Source organism: Gymnogyps californianus, chromosome 3 (genome assembly GCF_018139145.2).
Source record: "Gymnogyps californianus isolate 813 chromosome 3, ASM1813914v2, whole genome shotgun sequence".
Classification (NCBI taxonomy): domain Eukaryota; kingdom Metazoa; phylum Chordata; class Aves; order Accipitriformes; family Cathartidae; genus Gymnogyps; species Gymnogyps californianus.
This window is the reverse complement of record NC_059473.1, coordinates 2,915,404-2,940,090: the sequence shown is the minus strand read 5'-3', so window position 1 is coordinate 2,940,090 and position 24,687 is coordinate 2,915,404. Positions and strand designations below refer to the sequence as shown.

The window sequence follows — 24,687 nt, the reverse complement described above, 5'->3', positions numbered from 1 at the left end:
TAGTTTTGGTCGGGTGCTTCTGAAACAGAATAGTTGCTAATTTTTATTTTTAAAAAAAAAAGTCTCCTCTTGCTGTGAAGGTCTACAGGGACTAGTATTGCCAGAAAACAAAGTCCCCAGCACTCAGGAGATCCAGATATCTTACAGCTTCTGCCCCTGGCCTTGGCCTTAGGGAGGTCAGTTCATCTTCCTGCAGCTCAGCTTTGCAGTCTGTAAGACAGGTTATAACAGTATAGGGCACTGGGCAGTAAACCTTTTGCTAATATGTAAATCTACTGATAACGACCACTGCCTAAAAACATATGGTTGTTCTTCACTAACAAAAGGGAATTAAAATTTCCCTGGTGATAAAAATTGTGGAATGCAGTTATATTATGAGCAAGTAAGAATATAATTGAGGTCTGGTATAAACAGAGGTGCCAGCATATGAGCTGCTCCTGATATTGATCAATAACCATCTTTCACTGTAATTGTTCCAGTTTGTTTACTGCTGTGTATGTGAATTATTGATCTTCTCTTTCTAGCTTCTTTGTGTTCTTCCAGTTTCTAATTTATTCTTACTTTTTTTCTCTTAGAGAGTTTAAATAAAAGCTTGAAAAGGATTATCAAACGGAGCCTTGAGAAGAGATTGCTTAAAGCCCTCTCTCCCCCCCCCCGCCCCAATCAATAGTCCTGATGACCATTCCAGCTTATCAGTGAGCTGTCTAGTAAGGACAACAAATTAGAATAATTTATGTACTGTGATGAGAGGTCCAGCATGGAGCACAACTGCTCAGCATTGCTCAGGATCAGTTCTCTGTATTCACTGTCTATCTTCACGATGCGATGGGGCTGATACTCAGAGCTCCGTGTATTTCAGTGGGGTTTATCTCTTGTCCAGACTTTCAGTGAAGACACAGAATGTCTAAAATGCTCAACCCAGGGCACTTTCTGAAACCTGATCGCTGGGACAGATGCAGCACTAGTATTTTTAAAACCCAGGCAGTTCCTTCATGTGTTTGGTAGTGAGCTGGATTTGGGGGCACTGTTCATTTTAAGCTGACGGTGAGCAGGGGCACCCCTTAGCTTCTGCCTGAGTCTAACACCTCCTCTCATTTTTGTGCGAAGAGGGGAAAGCAATGCCCATTCATGTGCCCAGGTTTCACTTTAGATTTTATGAAATAACACCCACACTTGAAATTCTACCCAAAATGCCTTTGGTTGCCACTGTAGATGCTGAAGCATTGCGATAACCTGATGGGCTTGTTAATGGGTGGGAAGACACTCTTTTCTCTAGCTTCAGTTTGCAAATGATCTGGAGGGGGAACCCAGGGATGGTATAGTCCATTAGTCCAGTGTCAAAGTTATTGTGGCATGGCTAATGTAGCATACTCGCATCTAAAAGTAGCAGACATGCTCGGCTTAATCAGCTGCAGTGCTGCCACCAGAATATCCAGAAATAACTTGGAATCAGGTGACCTATTCATCTTTTGAAACTCCCTGAGTGTATTTTTCTTATTTGTAACAGTATTCATATAGCCAAAGCTTTACTGCAAGGGAACAATCATGCTCTGTAGTTTCGCATCACGATGTAGTTTAATGTCTTTGCATGAAATGAGTTTACTCCTCTCTGAAGAGCTCAGTTTCCACGCTTTTTTTCACTCGGGCCTCATTTCAGTGGAGCACATTCTTCTTATTGAGTTCCGCACTCACAGCTTCTGCACTGGCTTTGACGTGCCCTTACAGCCTTGGTGCCTTCGCAAGCTTCAGCAGCTCCAGCAGCATCTCTTGGTGGATAGGCAGCCAGCATCAAGGGCAACACCTGGGGCTACATTTTCTCTCATCTTAGATCTGGTGCAATCTACAAATGACAATGATCTTTCGCATAACTAAACTTAAGAAATATCTGACATCATTACTTTTTTTGACATGCTATCTGGGAGTATCTTCTCGTTGAATTTGAATGGAAATGCGGTGCCCTACCAGTGATACACAAACTTTTCCTTTCTCACACCTCCCTTCTTGCCTCAGCTGCATCCCTCAGGTTTATTTTGCACCCTCCTACTTTGTTTACCTGCCTTCTTTGCAGGCTGCTGCTTTAGCTGTCCCTTGGCCCCTTTCTCTGGCATTGTCCAGAACCACCTTCGTTTGAGGAAGGAGAGTAACTCAGGGAAGCACAGTATCCACATGACTGGAAAGGCTGTATAAAAGTAGATTTAAATTGTGAGATCCCTTGCATACACTGTGTGTTCATGTGTGCTAGCTTCATGATAGATAAGGGAAAGGGGAGGGATGAGACGCAGGGAGAAAGTGGGCTACCTGATCCCATGCCTTGTGGTTTCAGGGCAGCTGCATGAACCTAATTTGTGAACAATTTCTTCGGCATACGTGAGTGACAACGCTCTGAAAAGCAGAACACATATTCAGATACCTGAAAGAGGATTTAGGGGTCTTAAGTTTTTAACAAGCTTGCTGATCAAATGATGAATACCCCCATCATGAGCTTTTTGCATTTATCTTCATAACTTTATCAAGACCTGATAGCAGTAGCTTTAAGAGTGCCCCTTCTTCTCCTTTCCCCACTTTCATCCCTATCAGCAGCTATTAAAATGGCTTGTTTCCAGATAAGAAAAATATATGTCATATAAAATATCTGTGGTTTTCTAAATGGCTTGCACATCTCATTAACTTAATATTTTTTCCATTGGTCACTTTGGATTTATTACTTTCCAACCATAATTTTTTAAATTTAATTTTGACCTGGCATTACCCTAAAATTAAATTCTGATCTACCCTCCACCTAAAATGGTCTGGGGAGGAAGCCATTTTGCATTACATTATCATCCTATCAAATTTAACTAATTTAAAGGTGACATGAATAAAATATTCATTAAAAGTACAGTAACCGTTTGTCTGTGATCTTTAGCGATGTCCCCATTAACTTTCAGTTGACTCTCTGTTGAAAATAGCAACCTCTCTTTCTAAGCCTTTCTGGAACAACTTTGATTTACATGAAGAACGTAGCCTGTCTTCTTGCTCTCTTACTCATTATTTGTTAAACTTCCTTTTTATTGCCTGTCTCTGGGCTAAAATACTTCCCCTCATGGTAGTCTGAAGTACTGATGCACTGACATATTAAAGCAAAAAGATATTATGACATTGTCGAGCTTCCTTTAACAACGTTAAAGAAAAATATTCCGGGGGGAATTCAGCAGCTGTTTGGGGGATTAAATGTTTTCTATTTAGTTAAGCAACTTCTCACTGGTTGCCTTGCATCATTCTTGCATGCTTCCTCGCTCCTGACATTCACTGGGTCTCATTAGAAGATTACTGAAAATAATGAATTAATCGGTTCTCAGACCAAGCTGTCTGTTTGTTTACCCTTGAGTTCAAGGGGAGCAGAACTCTGCTAAATCTGAGAGTTTAAAATTTTTTTATTGTTATTATTTTTTTTAATTTTCTTTTAATTCTAAAAATTGATGAGAAGTAGGCAGCCTTAAAGCTCATGTTGAAGGTTATTATTTTGATCTGTGTCTCAGTGAGTAGTGACTCTCTTGAGCTTAGGAGCCCCTTCTTGCAGGAGCTGTGTCTGCATTGTGGCCCTGAATTTACCTTCTGTGAAGAACAGAACAACTCCTTTCAGCTCAGATTACTTACTGCTGACGATAAAGCAGTGTTTCATATTAAAAAAAGATAATTACCAAAATTTGAGGTGATTTAGCCTAAATTAATGAATAAACACTACCAAATAAGTTGTGTTTGTTCCTTAGGAGTGATACAAAAATGGATTTGTAACCTGTCACATTTGCAGATTTGTATAAAAAGGTACAAGGAATAATCTTTCAGGTATACTCAAGGATATTTTCTTGCACTTAAACAGGAGTTACTACTGTTGTAAAATGATGATCTACGATCCTTGAAATATAATTCCTTTATACTTTAAGGAGAGAAAATTCAATATTATGACCAAGTCTTATACATATGTGTAGCTCCATGACTAGTTCTCACATTTGGTTCCGCACTACGGAATTCAGCCAAGTTGAGATATTTTGCAGCTGTAATCAGAAAAGTACTGCATGCTGGGCTAGATTCTGAGATGTTGTAAATGGGGATAGCTCAGCCTTCAATGGAGCTGTGCTGATTTGTCCTAGGTAAAAATCCAGCACAGTATAGCAGAATACAGGAAGAGGATATTCTTTTTCAGTTTGTTTGGTTTTGGTTTTTTTTTTTTTTAAACTGTAGCTGGGAATATCTCATACATAAGTTTATATTAAATAATAAACAGAAATAAAAATTCTGTTGGGCATTTTAAACTTGGTTTGTGGCTCATATGAAACACTGGACACTTAGAAATGCTCTGTTCTCAAGTTACAGGTGCCGTGTTATAATGGTGTGATGGAACCATAAATAACTCTTCCGCACACTGTTTTTGCCTTATTGATTGTGAAATGATGGGATAATTTCAGGGGCTTTTTTCCTTAGAGATTGTCAGATAACGGATTTTCCTTCTTTCCAAAGTTAATAACCAAAATCAGTTGATGCCACTGGGGTGGGGATGTGGTCCATATTACAAATACTTGTCATTCTTCTTCCCCTTTAAAGTGTGAGTACTCTGGATTACTTTTAACTGAAATTCAGCATTGCTTTCTTTTTCAGACCTTAGCACCTGAAGCTTTTATGATTTATAAAACCTTGAATTATTTTAAAAAGTAATTTTAAAAATCTGTTTATCTGTATATGTAATTTGAACAAAAATAGCCATAAGTTAATAATAGCAAAAATGGTTCTTCAGAGTCCAGTGTCCAAGCCTGAATTTTTTACAACTCTTTAGCTGAAATCAGTGAAACAGATTCTTACCTCTGTTCCCATAAGAGAAATTGGGGTAGTCCAAAGGGAGTCATAACGTTTTCACTCAGCATAGCTGAGTTTAGAAGCAGGCCCAGCCACCTCCTCAATATGCCTGAGCAACGGGTAGAGTATTGAATGAAAGAACACGGCACGATGGGTGATGCGTATTATTAGGTGATGGATTTTAATTGTGTTGATGCTTTCAGTGTAGGAATACAATGATCACTGTTTGCAAATTACTAAGAAGCTATGGCCCCATTAGATATTTCTTATATACTTATATTCATAGATAAATTGCTTATTTGTTTGCCAGTTCTCCAGTTTCTGCAATAATCAATACTAAAGCAGCCATGCAAAAGTAACAGCTATGTGCTGTTCAATAAGGTAAATGCCGTATTTCACTCCAAAACATGAGCTACTGTTTTAACTAATGGCTACTTTATGTACGCATTCATTCCATCTCCTTATGTCTTGCAGTTGAGGCAGCGGACATGCGTCTGGTCCTGCCAGCGTTACTGGTGCTGGCCTCCCATCTACAGCAGATAAAAGATAGAGGGATTAGAGCCGCATGCCCTGGCTGCAAACCGAGGAGTCTCAGCAACCACACGGTACAGTTACTAAGTTTACTTAGTCCTAAAGACCTGTGTCAGAGAACGAGGGAGCTGCAAACCTCATCCTCATGTATCATCATGGTATTGCTTAACGCTTTCAGCCAGGCTCCAATGTTGTACACACAAGCCTAGTACTAGAGTATCTTTCTGAGGACACCCTTTGGTTTGTATATACGGTGCTTACCTTGTCAGTTTGCACAGGAGATAAGGAGAACATCTCCTATGGCAGGAGTCACCAGGGGAACATCAGTGGCAGGGTTCGCCAAACCTTGTGCCCCTAAGAGCCAAATACCTAAGTCTTTGTATAGCTTTTCTATCTTTGTTGGGAGATAGAGGCCTGGGCTTAACAGAATCTTTTACAGACTTACCAGAAGCTTTAAGATCATTTTAGTGATTTACACAAGCCTCATCCACCGTCAGAGATCTCTCATATTAAATAAAAAACAAAAAAAACCCCAACCAAAAGAAACCCCAACGTCCTGAGATGAATTTAATAACTTTGCAGGTTTGATTCAATTTTTAAGGGGTCCAGTGAGTACACAAAAATCAAAATTGAAGTTAGATCAAATTCATTCAAGTCAATACAATGTTAATGAATTTAGAAGATACATAGCTTGAAAATTTCCTTAGGGCCAGCCAGGCAAGCTCTGCCAATATATGCCAAAGGGTTAACAAAAGGTTCGGTAGCAATTACAGCAGGACTCTGAGTGGAGTGAAAATTTTTTGTACTAACTTTTGCTTTTTGTATCTTTCTTGAACAAAAATATAAAACCCAGGAAATGCATATTTTTCATGCTACGGCAGTGAGAATTTATGGATCCAATAATTTCTCAGATGCTACTTGAAAAATGTTTCTTTATCCAAAGGCTAACTCCTTTAGGAGTACAAACCTCTAAATTTTCTCACTTGCTCTATTAGTTGGTACAACTAGATTCACCAGAGTTATAAATCTATCAGTTTTCTAGTCTATAACAGAATAATCTCTGAAATCTCATAGATATAAATGGAATTGCTAATTTTCAATAAATCTGCAGTAACAGGTAATAGTGTCATGGTCCCCAGTTCCAATCATTTTTGCAAAAATAAATGAGACTATAGAAGACTCACTTTTGGCCATAAAATTTACTGTTCAGGGCACAGATTTTAACCCCCAAAGTACTTAACCAATTCCCCTCTCTTTGTTGTTGTCACTGTTGCACTGCAGCATCTATTCCTGATGTAAGATCAGGGCCATTTTGGACCACACGTGTTATTTATAGGCTGATTTGGGGGGGAAATGGAGAGTGTTTTTCCAACGTATATTTTCAGCCTGACAGTATTCAGTCCAGAGGGGCAAATTCAGGCTATTTGTAAGAGCCCAGGGATAGATGCAATTCACCTGAAGCTTCCCCCCCTGCCCAACCCCAAGCCTGAAATCTGACTTTGAGGTTAGACAAGAGTACTGCGAATGCTGCTGTCCTTGCTGTGCTAAAGAAAACTGGCTCTGCTGTCCATGGAGGCTTTGAAAGCTTATGCTCAGGTGCCTGCTGCTAAGGGCTCATGGGCTCCCTAATTCTCCTAAATGCTCCTAAAATGAGGCACAGCTGGCTCATTTTGCTGGCATTTTTGGCATTTCAGTCTGCAAAACCCGCTGGCTTTTTTGGGGCGCTACAGGTAGAGGCTGGGTCGACTCTGGGAGCATCAAATTTTGTAGACAAATTAGCCCAATTCAGCACAATCTAAGAATGCACAATCCAAAGCTGTATCTTACAAAGATTTGAATGCTGGATTTAATAGTAACTTTAAGTCACCAGACTGCTCACGGTCATGCAGTTCACTAAATACCTTCATAGTTTATACAATCAAATACATGCATACATCTTTACAGAAACAAGGCCCAAAAGGGAATGGCTGGGAACGGATATAAGGGCCTGGAGAGCTGTAGTTGCTTGTCCAAGATGTTAAAAACGGCTCCAAGAGTAGAGTACATATCTCTGGAGTCCCAGTTCAGGGATCTGCCGACACGGCTTGGGCTTTCAGTGCGAGCAAAATAACACTGAAAAATATTAAACATGTTAGAAACATGCTGAAAGAAAAAGTTATATTAACAAAAGATGTCTCTCTGAGCTGTATCGATTTTCAGCTCTGGGTGGAAGAAACTCTCTAGGCAGACATTTAAACATATTATTGTCTTCTATTTACTCAGCAGATATACCTAACACACTTTATGAGATGAGTTCGGGAGGGAAGAAGTCAATTAAAATCTGAATCTCATGCAGTTATAGAAGATTAAAATAACCCCATATTTGTTACGTTGAGCTCTAATGCTAACACCCAAACCACAAGAGCATCTGAACCTAGCTTTCAATCTTGAACACCACGTGCTTTCCCTGCACGTGGTCTGTGAACTGGTTTAAGCTTAACAAAGTACATAAGCAAATTTCTTTTAGCTAAGATGTTGTGAAGCTTATAGTTGTTCAGCAAGGGATAAACGATCAATCAGGAGCCAGCTCATGAGCTGATACCAGTCAGAAGAACTCTATGTTGGACAGGTCAAGATCTTATGCTATTTCTTAAGGATTTTTCTGTCTGTTAGGGCTGAGATACGATGAGCATATTCAAGAAAAAGTTCTGAATCAAAGATAAAGCTTTTGCATGACAAAGTTATGGGACTTTTCTGAGCTGTGTGACTTTGTGTAAGTCACTTTGTGCCTCAGTTTCCCTATTTGTCAAGTGTAGACATTGGTATTTGCTTCTCTGTGAAGTACTTTGAGATCTGCAGACAAAAACTCCATTGAAAGTAACAGAAATAAAAAGGCAATGGCTATCCTAAAGACGACCATAGGCAGTTCTTTTCACAATCACATATTTTCAGCCTCCTGCCAGCTGGGCTCGTATGCTTTATTCCAGGAAACAGTTTGGCAAAAGAATCAATACCACTAACCTGTATACCATCAAATATGGACTATCACATCGTCCTGCCAGTATGTTTTCATGAGCAATGGAAATGTGAACTTTTTGCTTTATTAAATGTTCTTTTGATCTACTCTTGCACTTTTACCAAAGCTTTCTAATACCATTGAGCTTTTGCCAGGATGCATGAGATAATTGTTTGATCTTTCTGAGGTTTTTCTCTAAATGTTGACTTCTGTTCTTTTACATGCAACAGGCACAGGATTAAGTATTGGTAGTGGAGCAAATGCTAAAAACATGTTTATTCTAGAGGTTAATGAGCAATAGAAAGGCCAGACTCCATGTATTGGTACTTGCATCAGTATGGAGTGCTGCTAATTTTACTGTGCCTTTAGCTTCATTTGGCTATCTAGTAGTTTCATGGGCAACCATAGATCATCATCAAAGAACGCTTAGTTAGGAAGCATTTTATTTAACATAATAACATTTTACAAAAAAGGCACTGGAGATGCATGAAATAGATCTTGTGCTACATTGGTAGCACATATGGGAAATAGCATACAACATATACAAGTGCGGGTACTGAAGGGAAATGTTCAAGAAATGCCATTAGACCAAAATCTGCTCCCTTTCAGGTCAGTGAAGTCCCACTGTCCTAACCCCAGTTTATCTATGCTGTGACAGGTGGCTGGATGTAAGCATCTTTGTACGAGGAGGAAAATGAGATGTGATTAAGTGGTGACAAGTCTTCCACTGAAATCCTTATAGGGGATATAGGACTTTTATACAAGAATTAGAAGAGAAGCAGGAATGCAAGGGAAAAGAAACATTCACATCTTCACATCTCAAAATGCAGTAAATTATCCGTGCCAAAAACTATCCAGCAAATTAAAACCTAATCAAATGAAAGCCCAAATGACGCTAGCAGTAAAGGGGCTGTAAAATGTAGGCAGGTTCAGAGGGCATTTGAAGATGGAATGGTCAGAGGTAAGTAAAAAGGAAAATGGATATTCTGATGAGAGTATTTGAAATAGGAAGTAAATGAGAAAATGGATGAGTTAAAATGAGAAAGGAAAACGATCAATAGTGAAAAAGGAGAAGTTAAAGAAAATTACATTGAAGACATAGCAAATTTCTTTGTTTCAGCCTTGGCTACAGAGCCTAGTGCGAAGCAGTTGCCTCAGGACTGCTGTGCTGGTTAACAAGGAGGGGTGCTATCCGAGGCGTTGCAGGGGAAGGTGCTGGAGGAAAGTGTTAGAGGAAGCAGCACGACATTACCAGGCATAGAGGATATTTAGTCAAGAGTCTGGAATGAATTTGGGAATGTAGTAGCTGAGTCAACGTTGCATTTTACAGACTCATTACAACTAGTAAATATTTCAGAAAGCAGAGGAAAACATCTGTCTTATATTCCAGCCAGTCACTTCCCAGTACTTCATGCTTTGTTTGAAATGGTAAACCAAGTTGGAATGTAGATGTGTCTTGGGTAATGCTTTCCAGGAGGAACAAACCAGCCCACCTTCTGGAAACACAGGCTGGTGTCAGCGCTTCCACTAAGGGTCTTTTAAGAAACCATATCTGAACTTGCTTTTGTAGAACTTTTTTACGATGCGCTTGTATAGTGCTGAAGTAAGCATGATAACTGATCTCCTCATTCACACTCCATGCCATATCTGTGGTTTCTGCATATATAATATATGTAATGAGATTTGTTTTGTTGTTATGTTCTTGAAGTAATAGAGTGTGGCTTGTAAGATTTTGGCAATTGTGTACTTTGCTGTCTATTTTTGTTTTTTTCTGAAAGAAAGGGCAAGTCTTTGTGGAAATAGGTAGGATTCCCATTACTTTTCTCATTATTTTGTGGATACACATAAAAAAATTGCTCTGATTAATAGGCTGAAAATTTTAATAGAAGGATTTTCTGTCTAGCAGGCTTCCAAATCCTTCAGAACATCTTCTAGAAGCTGCTCCTCACGATAATTTCATCATTTAAAAAAAAAGAAAAAGAAACAGATACAGATGTCTTTTTACCTTCTATCCACCTGTTAAATAAATTTGCCATTTCTACAGCCAATTCAGGAAAGGAGTTATCAGATCCTTTCCTTGGAGACCTAAGTGTAACCCTGCAGGTCTCTGGGGTCAACCTCATACCTTCTCAGAAAAGCTCCCTGCACAATTTGATAGTCACGGCAGTCATTATCAACCAGCTTGGCATAGGCCTCTAGGGTTTTCCCATTGAGCAGGGTCTGAACTGTGCTGCCCATGCCTCCTCTCACCAATTATAAGTTCTGTACAGTTTTTTAAAAGACTGCAAAAACATATCAACATCATTCCCTTCCTTGTAATGAGGAAGCAATTTTACCTTATTATAACTGACTAAATATGCATGGGCTGACCCAGTAGGACCCTCATTCACCCTTATTCTTTCCCTCTGGAAATCATATTCCATTTTCATCGTTTCCATTTCAAATTTTTCTTCCTCCCTATCCTTTCTCTGCTCTCTCTCTTGATCCCATTCTTGTTCCATCTTTATCTTTCCCATGCTGAATTGTCACTCTTCACGCTCCTGCTCTCATTACAACTTCCTTTATGTTTGATGCTCGCTCATACCTGTTTGCAATTGCCTTCCTTTTTACCTTGTGCCTTTTTATCATCTGTAGTGGCTTAGCACCTATGCAGCGTAGTTGCTGTTCAGACTCCTGTGCATAGCTTCAATTAGTTGATAGGTGTCATTAATGCTGTTTCCTGCCTCCTCCCTGCTGCTTCAAGACATTAAAGAACAAGCCACTGGTGGGAGAAAGCAGAGAGAGATGGGTGTCCTCGAGTGGCCATAATATATGTCTGACTGCGCCCTTCAAGAAAAGCGCTTGTACTCAGTAGTACCCATTGGCCACTTAGCCCTTCCACCACGCTCAGTCCGGTTTCGAGGGTCAGCCTGGGCAGCTGGCTTGTGTACCCCTCAGCTCCCCAAATGTAATTCCCACCTGAGTTCCTCTGAGAGCTCCCAATGTGGACCCGAGTCCTTTTCATGGTTTTGTGCATAGCGCTGGCTCTGTCTGGAGACCACAGTCTGGACTGCGAGGAAGTTTATAGCTTTGTGAAAATCACTTCTTAGCCTTCTTAGTAGCATCTGTTGAGATTGTTTAGCAGAGCGTGTGGAAATCTGCTTTCTCAGTGACAAAACGCTGCGCATTCTTCATGCCTATCATGCCCGAGGGCTTGGCATGAGAATGAGGTAGGTGATGCAGAATAAGACAAGGAGACTGTTAAATGCCTCAGAAAATTTATGCCCTGAAAAGTGCCCTAGGCCTTAATGTCAAAGATAAGAGAAAGTCATGGGCACATCAAACCTGTGAATCCCAGTGACCACTGGAGGTAACTCCCAGCTGGTCTCTGGTTGGTCTTGGATCATACATTTACGGAAATGAAAATAGCTTCAAGAGCTTTATCTGGGATAAACTGATAGTTAAATCAGCTGAGTATCTGACCCAGATAGCATCAAGGGGAAAGGCATAGATGGCTCCCAAAGCTGGCGAACACTCTTAGACCACCAAGCATTCCCAACTGCCCAAAGCCTGCACACAGGGTGTGGTGTAAACTCAATACCCAGAGGTGATGATGGGAAATAAAGAATTGACAGAAGTGAGGAGTGGGGTAGACAGATTATAAAGCCTTAAACTGAGGCCCTCCTCCTACCCTATGACAGGCTGACTGCATATAAACCATTCCTGCCAGGTATTTGTCCAATCTGTGCGTTACTTTCCTATGGACAGAAGGTTCTTTGTTTTGGTTGAACAAACTCTCTTTTTTCTATATTTTATGCCCCATATGTGGGTCTAAGGGTGCACAGGTATTGCTCTCCTGTTGACATTTGAAAAATATTGCTCTCCTTTTGACATTTGAAAAATACGACAAGCAGTCATATTTTTATATGCAAGAAAGATCTCTTATGATCTGTGACCTTTCTGCAAAAGGTGAGTAGCCCAACAAACCTTGGCTGTAGGTGTGGGAGATAGGAAAATGCAAGTGGAGAGTGAAGGCATCCAGCTACCTCTGTAATGTAATGACTTCAGCCAAAGGTGGAGTGAGCGCTGCCAGCTGGTGCTGGAGATGCGCTGCGCAGGGAGCACAGCACCACATTTTCTGCATGGCTCCTTATGCACAACTCCTATCTTCCGCCTTCAACTAGGCATTGGACTGTGTGTGCATCTTGCTTGGAGGAGTTCAGGCTGAGAAAGGATCAACCTGGATATTTCCCTTTATTGATCTATACTCATGTTCACACGTGCAGGGAAATTCTTTCTGTGCAAGCAAGCTGAACTAATAGAGCCAGTGGAGTGAGCATCTCTTAACAGCTTCTTATTATCATCTGTCTCTTCTTCAGATGCATTCTGCTGTGCTACACATTTAGCTCTGTCTGCTGGAGAAGTAACAAAGGTCAAATGAAGGTGAGAACACTTCATTCATAATTTTTATGAGTTATTCAGACCCACTGTATCATTACCCCTTGGAAACATATGTTTTCTGGTAGCAGTTTAGAAAATATTCAGCACATCTCGACAATCTCTCATAAGTAATACAGATCGGCTGTCACACTTTGTCATGTGGCATCAGGTTGTGTAGAGCAGTGAATTCACTGTAGTGTGATATACTACAGCCATTCGAGATCCCATCCTGATAATTTCTGCGTCTCTAAATGTAATGGTACATGATGTGTCTTGCTAGAAGTCAGAAGTATTTTAGTATATCCTCATCTGAGTTACAATTTAAAGGTTTTCAGAGAAAATACTTGGTCACCCCTCTCCTACTAGTTTAAGTGTCTCTGATATGAGTACGTTAAACATAACTTTTGATTAAATAGGTACCTCAGAAGGCTTAATATTTTACTGGCCTTTGGCTTAGGCTGATAAAGGTAAGTATTCTCAAAATACTTTTTGCCCAGTGCTAGGGTAGCTGTACCTACCATACTCAGGTTGTTTGAAGTTGGGGTTTCTCTTTGGGAATCCCAGGGACTGTGCTACCATAAAAGAAAGGCATCTGTGTTTACCTCTTCACTGGTTAGTTGTGAGGCAGGGGAGGAGAGGTAAGACCTCACCATCATACTCCTGTCCCTGCAGAAGCACAAAGAAGATGAGACTGTATTTCCCAGTAGGATTTTACTAGCTTTTCTACAGGAGAGTGGGAACACAGAGCAAGATCTAAGTGTTACCTCCTACATTGCCCACCCATCCACAGAGCTGGGTGGCACCTGGCCCTCAGCAGCCCGTTGGCCTAATTTGGGAGCATTTCTACTTCACCTGATGCCTTTTCCTCAGAGGAGACAGGGACCAGTTACCTTCATTAGGGAACACAGCCTTTGCCTGCCTTGCAAAAGGCTGGCAGGTTGCTGCTTAATGTTGCTGCCATCTCTGCTTAAGGATGAGGATAGGGGTGGGTATGTGTGGGGAGAGAAGTGACTTCAAAACTGGGAGCCAGTCCTCACAGCTGATAACTTGAACTGTGGATTCATTTTAGACATCATTCAGAGTAATTATGTTAATTATAACCTTTTTAAGCAATCCTAAGGCTAGAAGGCAGGAGAAAACCAGACTGGTTCAAGCTGCCTCCACCTTTGGCGAGTGGTTGCCACTCATGTTTGTGGTGCTGCAACACGAGCAATGAGGATAATGATTTTGCCAAGCAATCCTCTCTGTTTTGTGTTCCTTTACCAAAAAAAATGCCCATAACTATGTTGAAATTTATTCATTTCCCAGAGAAGATTTTCACTGTGGTGTTTTGCAGCAGTTGGACAGGGACCTTAACTAATATTCTTTGAATTTCAGCTTGCAGGTAATTGGTGGGGTGTCTGATTCAGGCAGAGCTTGGTGGAATTATGTTAATTTGTGATAGTTGTGTGTTTGGATCAGAGTCGAGCCACTGAAAGAGAAATCTCTTTAAAATTATGTGTAACCCAGGCTATTACGCAAGGTTATCAACATCTCAGCTACCGGTAAAGTTAGATTGGATGGGGCACATAAAGCTTGCATTCACAGCAGCTATCTCAATGGGTACATTGCCACTCAGTGCGTTGGGAACAAAATCAAGCCTTCATAATCCCAGGTCCTGAATGTAAGGATCACATATTTTAAGTCTGGTCTCCTAAAACAAATCTACATATTGAATATGGCCCCAATACCTCTTGAATGGTGTCTACCAGGTCACAAACAGCCCCTGAATTTTTCCCCACAGTCAGGCATTCACTGTAGCATGGGTGAGCTGAAGGAACCATTTGTTAACTTTTTGCCCTCACTGTGTGTACGTTGGAGGACTATGGCTATAGGTGAAGTTTTCCAGACTTCCAAGAAAATCCACCTTTATCCCAGCAATCACCGTGATTTAGAAAAAATGAAATTGTGAGAGTTTACTGCCTCATTTAAAAACATCTGTTTGGCAAGAAGAGTTTTATTATGCTTGCACGAGCTGACAAAAGCTTAAAGGACAGGGCTTTTCAGCTTCATCGTGCTGTGCTCCACGGTGAGTGTACCAGTCATCTGCTCCACTTGCAGACTGAACAGGTGGGAGAGTGGCGATACCACATTTTTTTGGAATGGCTCAATGGCTTTTCTTGCATTTCTTGTTAATTGCACCCTCTCAAATGCTGCAAAACTAGAAGACTAGAGGCTCTTCCCTCTGTTGCCCCATAAGGCTGGCCTTAAACATAATTCTTCTCGCATCTTTAAGCCGTGCTGTGCCAACTCTGTGGGGCCCCACACATGCAAAGGTGCTTTGCTTTATGATGAACAGATTTCTGAACCTCAGCAACCTCTTGGTTTCCCAGTCTCCTGCTGAATGTTATGAGATTTGAAGAGCACTGAGCCAACATATAAGGTGCCATTACGGATTCTGAAGCGAGAAGAAAACCTTTCTAAGCCATCCATTCAAATGCTTAACTGCATCTGCTTTTCTACTACCACCTCATCAGTAGCAATTTGGAAACTGTAACCACAAAACAACTAGCAGGCCAAGTATGTAACCAGCATATCCAAATGATCTCAAACTCCTGGTTTCTATAGATTCTAATAGCCTAATAAATGGATTTTTGGTCCTGAGCTAAGTACAGTCATATATAATTGCAGTTATTCTCACATTAAGCTGCAGGGAAGTGGCAAACCCAATTAGATTAAATCCTACTGTGTCTCCTTGGGATTTGCGGTAGACATTTAAGCAGAGAGACATGTCACTTCCACAGACCAATTTGCTTGTACCTGTCTGCTTAGATTTATTGTGATTTGTCTTTGTTTTTGTGTATGTTTATTTGCAGAAGCCAGCTCCAGATGCAAAAGACATCAGTGTAGCTTTGGAACATTATTTTTAATTAGCTGGGTTCAGTTTCTAGTAACATGCTTGAATTGCTTCTGGGCTACTAATGGAGTGTGGAAAATAAATATTGTTGCTCTCGGATATTTTTTTTTTCTGGTTATAGAAAACTTCCCATGCTTTGGCATGGAAGCTTTATTTGCCATGAGCCTCATGACACGGGGCAGCCAGTCAAGAGAGAAAGTTGAAACTGAGTTTTCCTCTTAAGCCTGTTTTGTTCTCCTATCTAAAACCCTCATAGGCATCATAATTATACTGGAAAATATTACAGTAACTGCAGGGAAAAGATGAATTTATTTTTGCTTCTTTCTGAATTTGAACTGAATTGGATAAAGTTTACCTGAATTGGCACCTGGCAGAAGCAGGGCACATGAATGATAATGAAATGTGGGTCCTAATCCCAAGGAAGAGGGTTTGCTTCTCTCTGCCAGGTGGAGTTTCTGTATTCTCCTATACATGCGTATGAAGAAACAGCAAAACCTTTTATTCTCCTTTGTATTCTGTGCTTGTGTAAGTGACTGTACAAGGAGAAACACTGTGAAGGGCTGAGGATGGCATATGCAGACAATTGCTTATTTACTTTGCAGGAAAACATCACTCAAAAAATATTACCAGACTAAGACATATCATACAGGACACATTTCTTCTTTCAAAGGAAGAAAGCAATGCAGATTGACAACAAAGACCAGAGTTCAAAGTTTCTACAAGGCAAGGGCTGCCTAATACTGACAAATCATATAGTTAAATTCAAAGTGAGTGAGCCTAAAGCCCTGCAGTACTGAAAGCACTGGATTTAGGATAATTCTTGTTGTAAATAGCCTTTTCTACAGCGAGTGTAAACTGTCTTCCTCTGCCCACTCTTTCTTCGGCCGAGGAAGCAGCCATGCCAGTGACTGCATGTCCATCCATGAGGCATTTACATTCAGGCTTTCACCATGGGCAGTGATTTTACAAAACTCAGGTAGTCGCTGGCATTACGCTAGGGAAGAGGGTGAAAAGCTCCATTCAGACCACAGCAGACTTCACTGGGCAGACTGAGTTTACCTGGCAATTACCTGCAGTGATGGGTAATACCAACAACCCAGGAGAGGTGGGAAAGAGCAGGATTCGCTCATGCTGTGGGGCTGAAGCGTGAGAAAGCGCTGCCTGCAAGGGCAGCCTGAGCTTGGCGGAGAGGAATGGCAATAGGGCTGCCATCTGCTGCTCGCAGGTTGAATAGCTGGGAATGAGGCTCGAGGAATATTTCCTTCTGAGTTTTTGTTGGGTTTGCATGGCTTGTGTGTCTGTGTGTATGTATATATGTGGACGTCACATATATATGTATTGTATATGATGCATTTGGGGCAGTGCATTATCATGAAAGAGTCTGAGGCACAAAATGGGTGAAGGCAGAAAGGAAGTTGTGGGGCGAGAGAGCAGCAAATGGAAATTCAATGTCTCATGGCCCTATTTGCTCATCCCAAATGTACTGAAAATGTTCGATTTCTAATGCACCCCTTAAATATTTTCCTGATTGCTGTACTGTCTCCCACGGGCAGTCTCCAACAGAGCACTGTGGCTGAAGGAGCACAGAGTGGGGGATCTACTGGTCATGCTTATATCCATGCGTGCCTTGCCGGTGTCATTGGAGCCCAGAGCTGCGTCACTGCATTTGCAGTCCTGTGGCAGGAGAAATTTATCCCTGAAACTGTGGCCTAGATCATGTGCCATGCAAGGAGATTTTATTTTGGTTCTTGCCAGTATTTATGCTCCAGGCAGGCTAAGGCTAGTGCCAGCTACTCATGGCCATATTTGCTATCAAGATGCCAAAGAAAAGGATGTATCTTTTGGAGGACTTCCTCTGATGATGGGTGACAGTTTTGCTCCATGTCATTTGCACATTTCTGAAGGGTTCAAAATTAGTGCAGCCACAGGAAGCAAGTTCTGGTTTTACTGGAGATGAATGTGAACAGTTTTGCCTCAGGGGAGGGATACCCTCACCTAATTTAAAGCACAAGCTGATAAGTGCTTTAAATAAGAATCCACAGGGCCTCGTGCACTCATAGGGCAGTAGGAACTCAAGGGGCCAGGAGCACTCACAGGCAAGATCTGGCAGGCTCACAGCACAAGCTCATGGTCCCAGCACGGCCTTGCTGAAACTTTGGGCTGGTGAGCTGCCCCATGGCGCTCGCTGCAGCAAGAGGGGGCTCCCATGAAGCTCATGGGAGCCAGGCACTGCTGAGATATAGACACATACTCAGGAATAACTTCCCATGCAACTGTCAAAGATTGTGCCTGCAGGTATGTTAGTAGAAATTGGCTATAGATGATACCTGGTCACAGCAAGAATACGTTATTTTATAAATTTGTTTATTTTTAGTTGCACATTAGTTGTAGATGTGTGATCCAAAACCCACATGAGAAATGGAAAGACTTTCCATTGACTTCAGTAGGACTGGACAAGAGGAATACATTTTTAAGATTAGAAAGGACCATGAGACAATTCCCACAGGAACCCAAACCAAAGCCAGTAATCTGAATCAGATCCATAAGAGATTTGCAATGCCTTATATAAAATATGTGTTTTGGATTCCTAATATCTGTCATCTCTAGTAGTAATTTGTAAATGCATATTTTAAATATTTTCAGTCCTTGGCCCTGTCAAACAATGTAGTCTCTGTGGGACACATCCATCCAGTACATGTCCATCTATTTCCCCAAACTGAGTGGAAGCTGTGGTGAACTTCAAACAAAAAAGCTGTGCTATGAATACGAGTGATACGGACAGTAACCCTGGCAGTTACAGCCCTGTATAGAGGTTATAGTGACAATTATCTGCAAGATTTGACAAACTACCCTTCTTTCTCTTTTTGTCTGGTCATGTCAGTGGTTATTTAGATACCAATAACAGCAAGACTGTGGGAACACAATTGCATTGTTATTTATATCTGTCTTGTGAACTACTGGGACCAATACGATGGCTTGGAAAACAAGTCAGAAGGTATTTATTCAATAGTCTGTTCTATTGATTGTTATCAAACAACAACTCATAATTTTGCACAGTGAAAATTTTATGACTGCAGTGATCTGAAGCATGTCTCTCTGCTCAGAAACCAAGCTGCTTATTTAATTAAGTACTTCTGGCTCTTTGGATTTAATAATTCTAATTAAATTGTTATGGTTATGACTTGCATTTGGATTATGCCCACAGTCTCAATTAAGACTATGAGAGAACCTCATAAGCACACGGAAGAATACATTGCCTTCCTCAAAGTGATTAGGAATATGGGATTGTGAAGGACCTGTGGGGTCATCAGATTCAGTGTCCTGGATATTTCAGGGACCATGCTGAATAAAGCAAAATATGACAGTCTGATTTACCACAAGAAATGATAGGTAGGAAGGGTGAAGTAAACCGTATCACTAACAAAACATGCTCTGTTCAGGCCAGCTGCATGCATAGATTGATACTTCTGTGTCTTCAGAAATATTTAAAGGAACATCTAAATTATAAGAGGAGTTCACAAGAACATGCTGATTTGGTTTTTTCCAAACAGTGCTGAGCACAAACACCTTCTGTCGCCTTGTGGCTGCTTAGTAAATGTGAAAAGATGTGTGGCTGCCTCAATGAAGAGTTAAGCATTCAGTTTTAGACACTTGCGTTCAAAAATTGCTCTATGATTGTGAGCATTATCTTTAAATATATTATGGAAACTGTTGCTAGCTCTGTTTTGAGAATCCACCATGACTGAGAAACTGGTGTCTTTGAGTTACAATTATCAGGTGCTATCCTGCTCTGGCCAGGCAGATGTTAGCTTTTAAACCCATATAAATCTGTTCTTCATACTCAAATAATCACCTGTTGTTTTTATGTTAGTAGCCTTGCCTCCAGGAGGTAGTTGGGGCAGCTTTCTCCAGAGACTGAGGGAGATCTCACCCCTTCTGCCTCTATTGAGAGCAGAGGCAGACTGAACTTATGGGAGATAGGAATTGAATGTTCAAAAGGGAAAACCAGGTGAGACAAAGGTTATTGTTTGAATTGCTGGGGGAGAGAGAAAAAAACTTTTCTGCACTTGCAGTATTAGGCAGGTGATTACAGAACTAGGAGCTGAAGTTGTAGAAACTTTGGATGGAAAATAACCACGTTTGGATAATGCAAATAGCAATTGGATGTCATGGAGCACTGAGAGTATTTGTTTTTTCATAGCCATCAGTGAGTAAAATGCACTTGACATTTCCAATCATACCACTTCAGAGTGTCACAACTAGAAATCCATTATTTTTCGTACTCTGAGAGGGCTATATGCTTTATCTAAGATCCTATTGTCCTTCTTGACTCCACTCAGAAGATGGGAATGTGTGCTAATGGTTAGAAGGAGTGGTGTGACTTGTCCGTAAGAAAGCAGCAGCAGAACTGAACATCATAAACTGTCTCCTGTCATTAGAAATGTGGGTAAAAATGTGACTGTCAGTCTGGTGTGGAGATCTGACTAGTTCAAAACAGATAACTCATCAAATCTAGTTTCTTTTCACAAACTTGTTTTTTAATGGAATACAAGAACAATTTATTTTTCTAGGCCCTTGCTTCAGCCAGTCACTTGAAAAATAGCAACGTTTCTGCAGTGGAGAGGAGGTCAAGAGCTGTGTTTGATCAGTGCACTGTTATATATTGTTGTGTATCGATCCATCTTCAAACACCTTACCTTGTCAAATGCCTTTGAAGAGCGAGGAGACAAAAGAGATCCCTGTGCCTGGCTCCACAGGAAGGACCTCGGGTGGTATGCCATTGCCCAGTGCTGTTCTTGGGAGAGTTGCACGTTCACTGGGTCAGGATCCCACAATGAATCACAGCAGACCTTACGATTAGTGATGGCAGAGGCTGCTGAGCCCCTCAATTCCTTTAGCAGAGGAGTGTTTTTCTGCAGCAATCACTAGGGACACTTCTTCAGCCACCAAAATCATAAGGATCTGTGTTCCTGGCCAGTTATGTATATTGAGTGACTGGCACAGAAACTCTGCAGGGTTGTAGAGAACATCCCATCTTTACCTTCTTGATCACCTTTGTTTGAGAAAATGAGGTTCAGCACAGCTATTACTATTACTAAAAATTAGGGCTATTACTGATCAACGCCTCTTTCCAATGTGAACAGTGTCTGGTTGAAATTACAGCGATTTTGCCAGCCACAAGAAAGCTTTATTCATCATTTGGGCAACCTGCTCTAGGTGGCCCTGCTTGAGCAGGGGGGTTGGACAAGATGACCTCCAGAAGTCCCTTCCAACCTCAATCATTCTGTGATTCTGTGATCTCCATCATCTCCACTGGCCTTACAGTCCATAAAAAGCATCTCTTGCTCTTTGAATGAAGTCCTAGTAGACCAGTCAATAAAGAGTTTATCCTCTGCCCCCTGCTTTGCTACTCTTGCCTAAAAAGTAGGAGCTATCCTCTGCAAAGCTGCACTGAAAACTGTGTCTTATCATGGCGAAAAATAATTCTCTTATTGAGTCTGAAGGACTAATCACAATTCAGACTACTGTGGTCCCTTTGGGAGTTTGTGGTGATGATGGTGATGACAACACAACAGCATTCAGAATTTTGTACTTCCACATGCAAACTCCTTTCCCATTTAGAAGGAAAAGGAGTCTGTGTTTGGCGCACTGGTGGTCACACCTACTGCAGAAACAGTAAGAGACAGCTGCCCTTATGAAACTTAATTTGCATTCCTGCATTTGTTAGATGGTGAGTTAATCTTTTTCCTAGTATTTTTTGTCCTAGGTTATTATACATCTTTGCATGTTTGACACTGCTGTCTTAAATTACCTCCCAAGTTGTATCTCGGCAGGCTTTTCAGTTTGCAGTTCTGCACTGATTCAGATATGGCAGCTTTCAGTGTTTTGGAATCTTTTTGCACATGTTAAAATATGAAACAAAACACTGGTTTGAGCACTCTGCACTAATCCATTACCCTGTTTGAGGCTGACAGCAGGTTCAAAGGAAATAATTTCCCCCACTGTATGAAAGATGGAATCTTTTCAAACCTTATTTTATGTCTGTCACTAAGTTCAGCAATACTTTTTTGATATGTGTATGAACTACAAGCAGTAAAGCTGATAAAAGCCATGCCAGCACTGAGAAGAAAAATCAGATGTAGGGGTAGAGATTTGAAGATGCCATCTAGAAATACAGCCAGGCAATGTTTGACCCTTGAATTTTTGCATATGGAACTTATCTTTTTATGCTCTAACTCTGCAGAGGTATGCTGGAGAGAGAGGGAAGCTGATGGTCATGACAGATGACCCCTATAGCTCTGACTGATGATGTTCGTCTTTAAAGGGAGAACAGATTTTTCCAAGTGCTTTCCCGAGATAAGCCTTTAATGACAGTGCTGGGAACTGTCTGGTACGAAGACCACACAAATCTTTCCTAGAAACTGCTGTTTGCCAGATTTTTATGGCTGGTTATGTACCTTTGCCAAAGGATTGCTTAAGATCCGGGAGCATATACAGCAGATGCCAGGATATACATTGTATAATTTAGGAATGCTATGTTGCTATTTGCATATTTATTGACACTGCTAAGAAATTTCAACATCTACAGAGAATGAGTTGATTATTTTACAAAACTTCATTTTATGAATTTATTGCAATCATGAGATATTATTCAGGATTCCTACAAGGTGAGTGCAGGAATATTAATTTTATACTTTTTGTATATATAGGTGAATTCTTGGTTTGAATAAAAACAGCTGCAAAACTGGCACCATCACATACATACCTATTTCACCTATCTACTGTGCCAAATTATTTATATTATTTTTTTGTGAAGACCTATAATCTTGTCTTGTCAACTTGGCGTGGGCAGCAAGCAGGTCTCACTGCCAGCACACCTGTACCCTGTGTCTTGTTTACTTTCCCTAGTATCCTATTTTTTTCCTCACTCTCCTGGTGTGTTTTCAGTAGCTCCTTTAATACGTACTTTGGCAAAGCTTCCTCATCCTCCCCTTGGTTTTCTTGGGAAGTTTACATAAGTTGTTTTTTTCACTTGTTTCCCTCCTCAGCTTCTTCTGTGTCTGTGATCCTGCTCTGGAAAATCTTTTCCAAAGTCTGAGGTGATATAGCTCACATCCAGCCTTCAGTTTCCATCCACACATCTAAAATACATTTGTTTCTGACAATTTCGTATCCTCAGTTCTGCAGTACTCTTCCCTCTGACCCAAACACATGAAGTTTCTCCCAGCTGATATTAATCCTGACCTGCAAAGTTTGTCTCCAAGCCTGTCACTTGGACCATGTCATTCTATTTTACATATTTCCTCTGTGAGCTTATTTTCTCATGTCAAACATAAAGCCCTTGTCTCAAGTACCATCACTACTCTTTGAATCTCTCCTTCATTACTAAAAGATTGACTGCCACTGCCAATACACTGTGAAGCCCCGTTAAATTTTCAACTACTTCATGCTTTTTTTCATCCTGTTACTTGTTCCAAAGAGAATATGCATATATTGCGCTTGTTCTATCAGCACAGTTCACTATATGTTTATAAAGTTCATAGTATATGTACATAATATGTGCTTGTTATATTATCACAGTTCATGTATGGTACAATAGCATCACATATATGGTTGAGAAATGCTTTCTCCATAAGAGCTGCCTAAGATCTTTTTAACATACATGTAATGATTGGCAACATTTGAAGATTTTTCTGCAGATTAAGTATAGAAAACTCTGGAGACTGCCGTGGACATCCATGGGGGCAATTTCCCCTGATTATTATTAGTTTTGCACTAAGATTTGTTTCTTGTGAGGTCATGTTTGAGATCATTCACTTTCTTCCCTAAATTTTTGACTGCTTTTACTATTATGGCAATCAGAGACCACTAGAGGACTCTGTTTTCCATCATATTAAGTAATACTCTGTAATCAGGTTTTGCTGTTCTGTATTTTTTAGGCATATATTTTTACAAAGTATACAAATATACTCGTTCACACAAATATACTCCTTTACAGAGTAACCAGGTAGGCATTGGCCATTCAGCAATCAGAATTGCAGTCCGAATGATGATGAAGCCGCTATGGAAAATGTGGTCTGAGGTCTGCTTCCTTTGAAACAAAAATAATGTATGGCCAAATCTGTCTATCTCTCTGTAGGAATATTTGATGTAATATTAGGATCCCGTCTTCAGTTCTGGCCTGCACAATTACTTGTTTGGTTGTGGGCTTTCAAAATACGCAACTGATGTAAACAAGAAAGTCTGAGAAGCTTTCAAGGTTTAATGATTTTTAAAACCTTTCCCCCATCTTTTCCCATTGGACTCTTACAGAAAACTTTCCCATCTTGAAAGGTGCATTGGATTTGGATCCTTTCCAAAGAGATCCTAATCATTTTGCAAGATAAGGGGATCCTTGCTGTAATTTTGAAGGAAAGGAGCAAAAATAAAGCAGATTATATCTCTGTGTTGTCTTTGGGCAGACAATAGAAATAATTGCGATTCAGAGCCATTTGGTTTTTTCCAAAATGTTTTTCTACCAGAATAATAGAGATTCTTATGTCAATCACCATGACTGTTTACCCAGCAGCTGGTTGGGCACTGCCCACCCAGCAATGAAAGATGTCTAATTGCAGTCAAGTGAAAACTGCCGGAGGATATCTGGCCCTCTGTTTGCTTTTCAGTTGCAAGGCAGCCCATCAGAGACAGCCAAAGCAACTTAGGTATTCATGGAGGATTTGCAGTTCATCAGTGCAAAAGAATGAAGATAACTGCATGGAAAATAACCAAAGTGCCCCACGGGTTCCTGAGTCTAACAGGGAGTACTCAGAATTTGCTCAAGTGAGTACAAGAAGAAAGCCCACAGAAAACCTCCTGCTAATGGGTGGTTTTATTTTATAATCACATGACACATTGGAATGTAGTACTCTCATGACCTTACTTTTTTTTTTTAAAAGCAGATACTTTGCATTTTAAGAACATTTCAGCATTGTCTACTTCGTGCAAGTAGAGATCATCTTCAAACAAAAAAATGAGA

General features: G+C 40.6%; 1 long non-coding RNA gene across 1 annotated transcript in view; it reads left to right on the top strand.

Annotated features, from left to right (window-relative positions):
• Positions 1-24,477, top strand: part of LOC127015136 (uncharacterized) — a 49,775-nt gene extending 25,298 nt beyond the window's left edge. Inside the window, exons 2-4 of the long non-coding RNA XR_007766284.1 lie at positions 5,305-5,435; positions 12,715-12,778; positions 24,335-24,477. This is a non-coding gene — a long non-coding RNA (uncharacterized LOC127015136). The remainder of the gene's footprint in view (positions 1-5,304; positions 5,436-12,714; positions 12,779-24,334) is intronic.
• Positions 24,478-24,687: the final 210 nt, after the last annotated feature.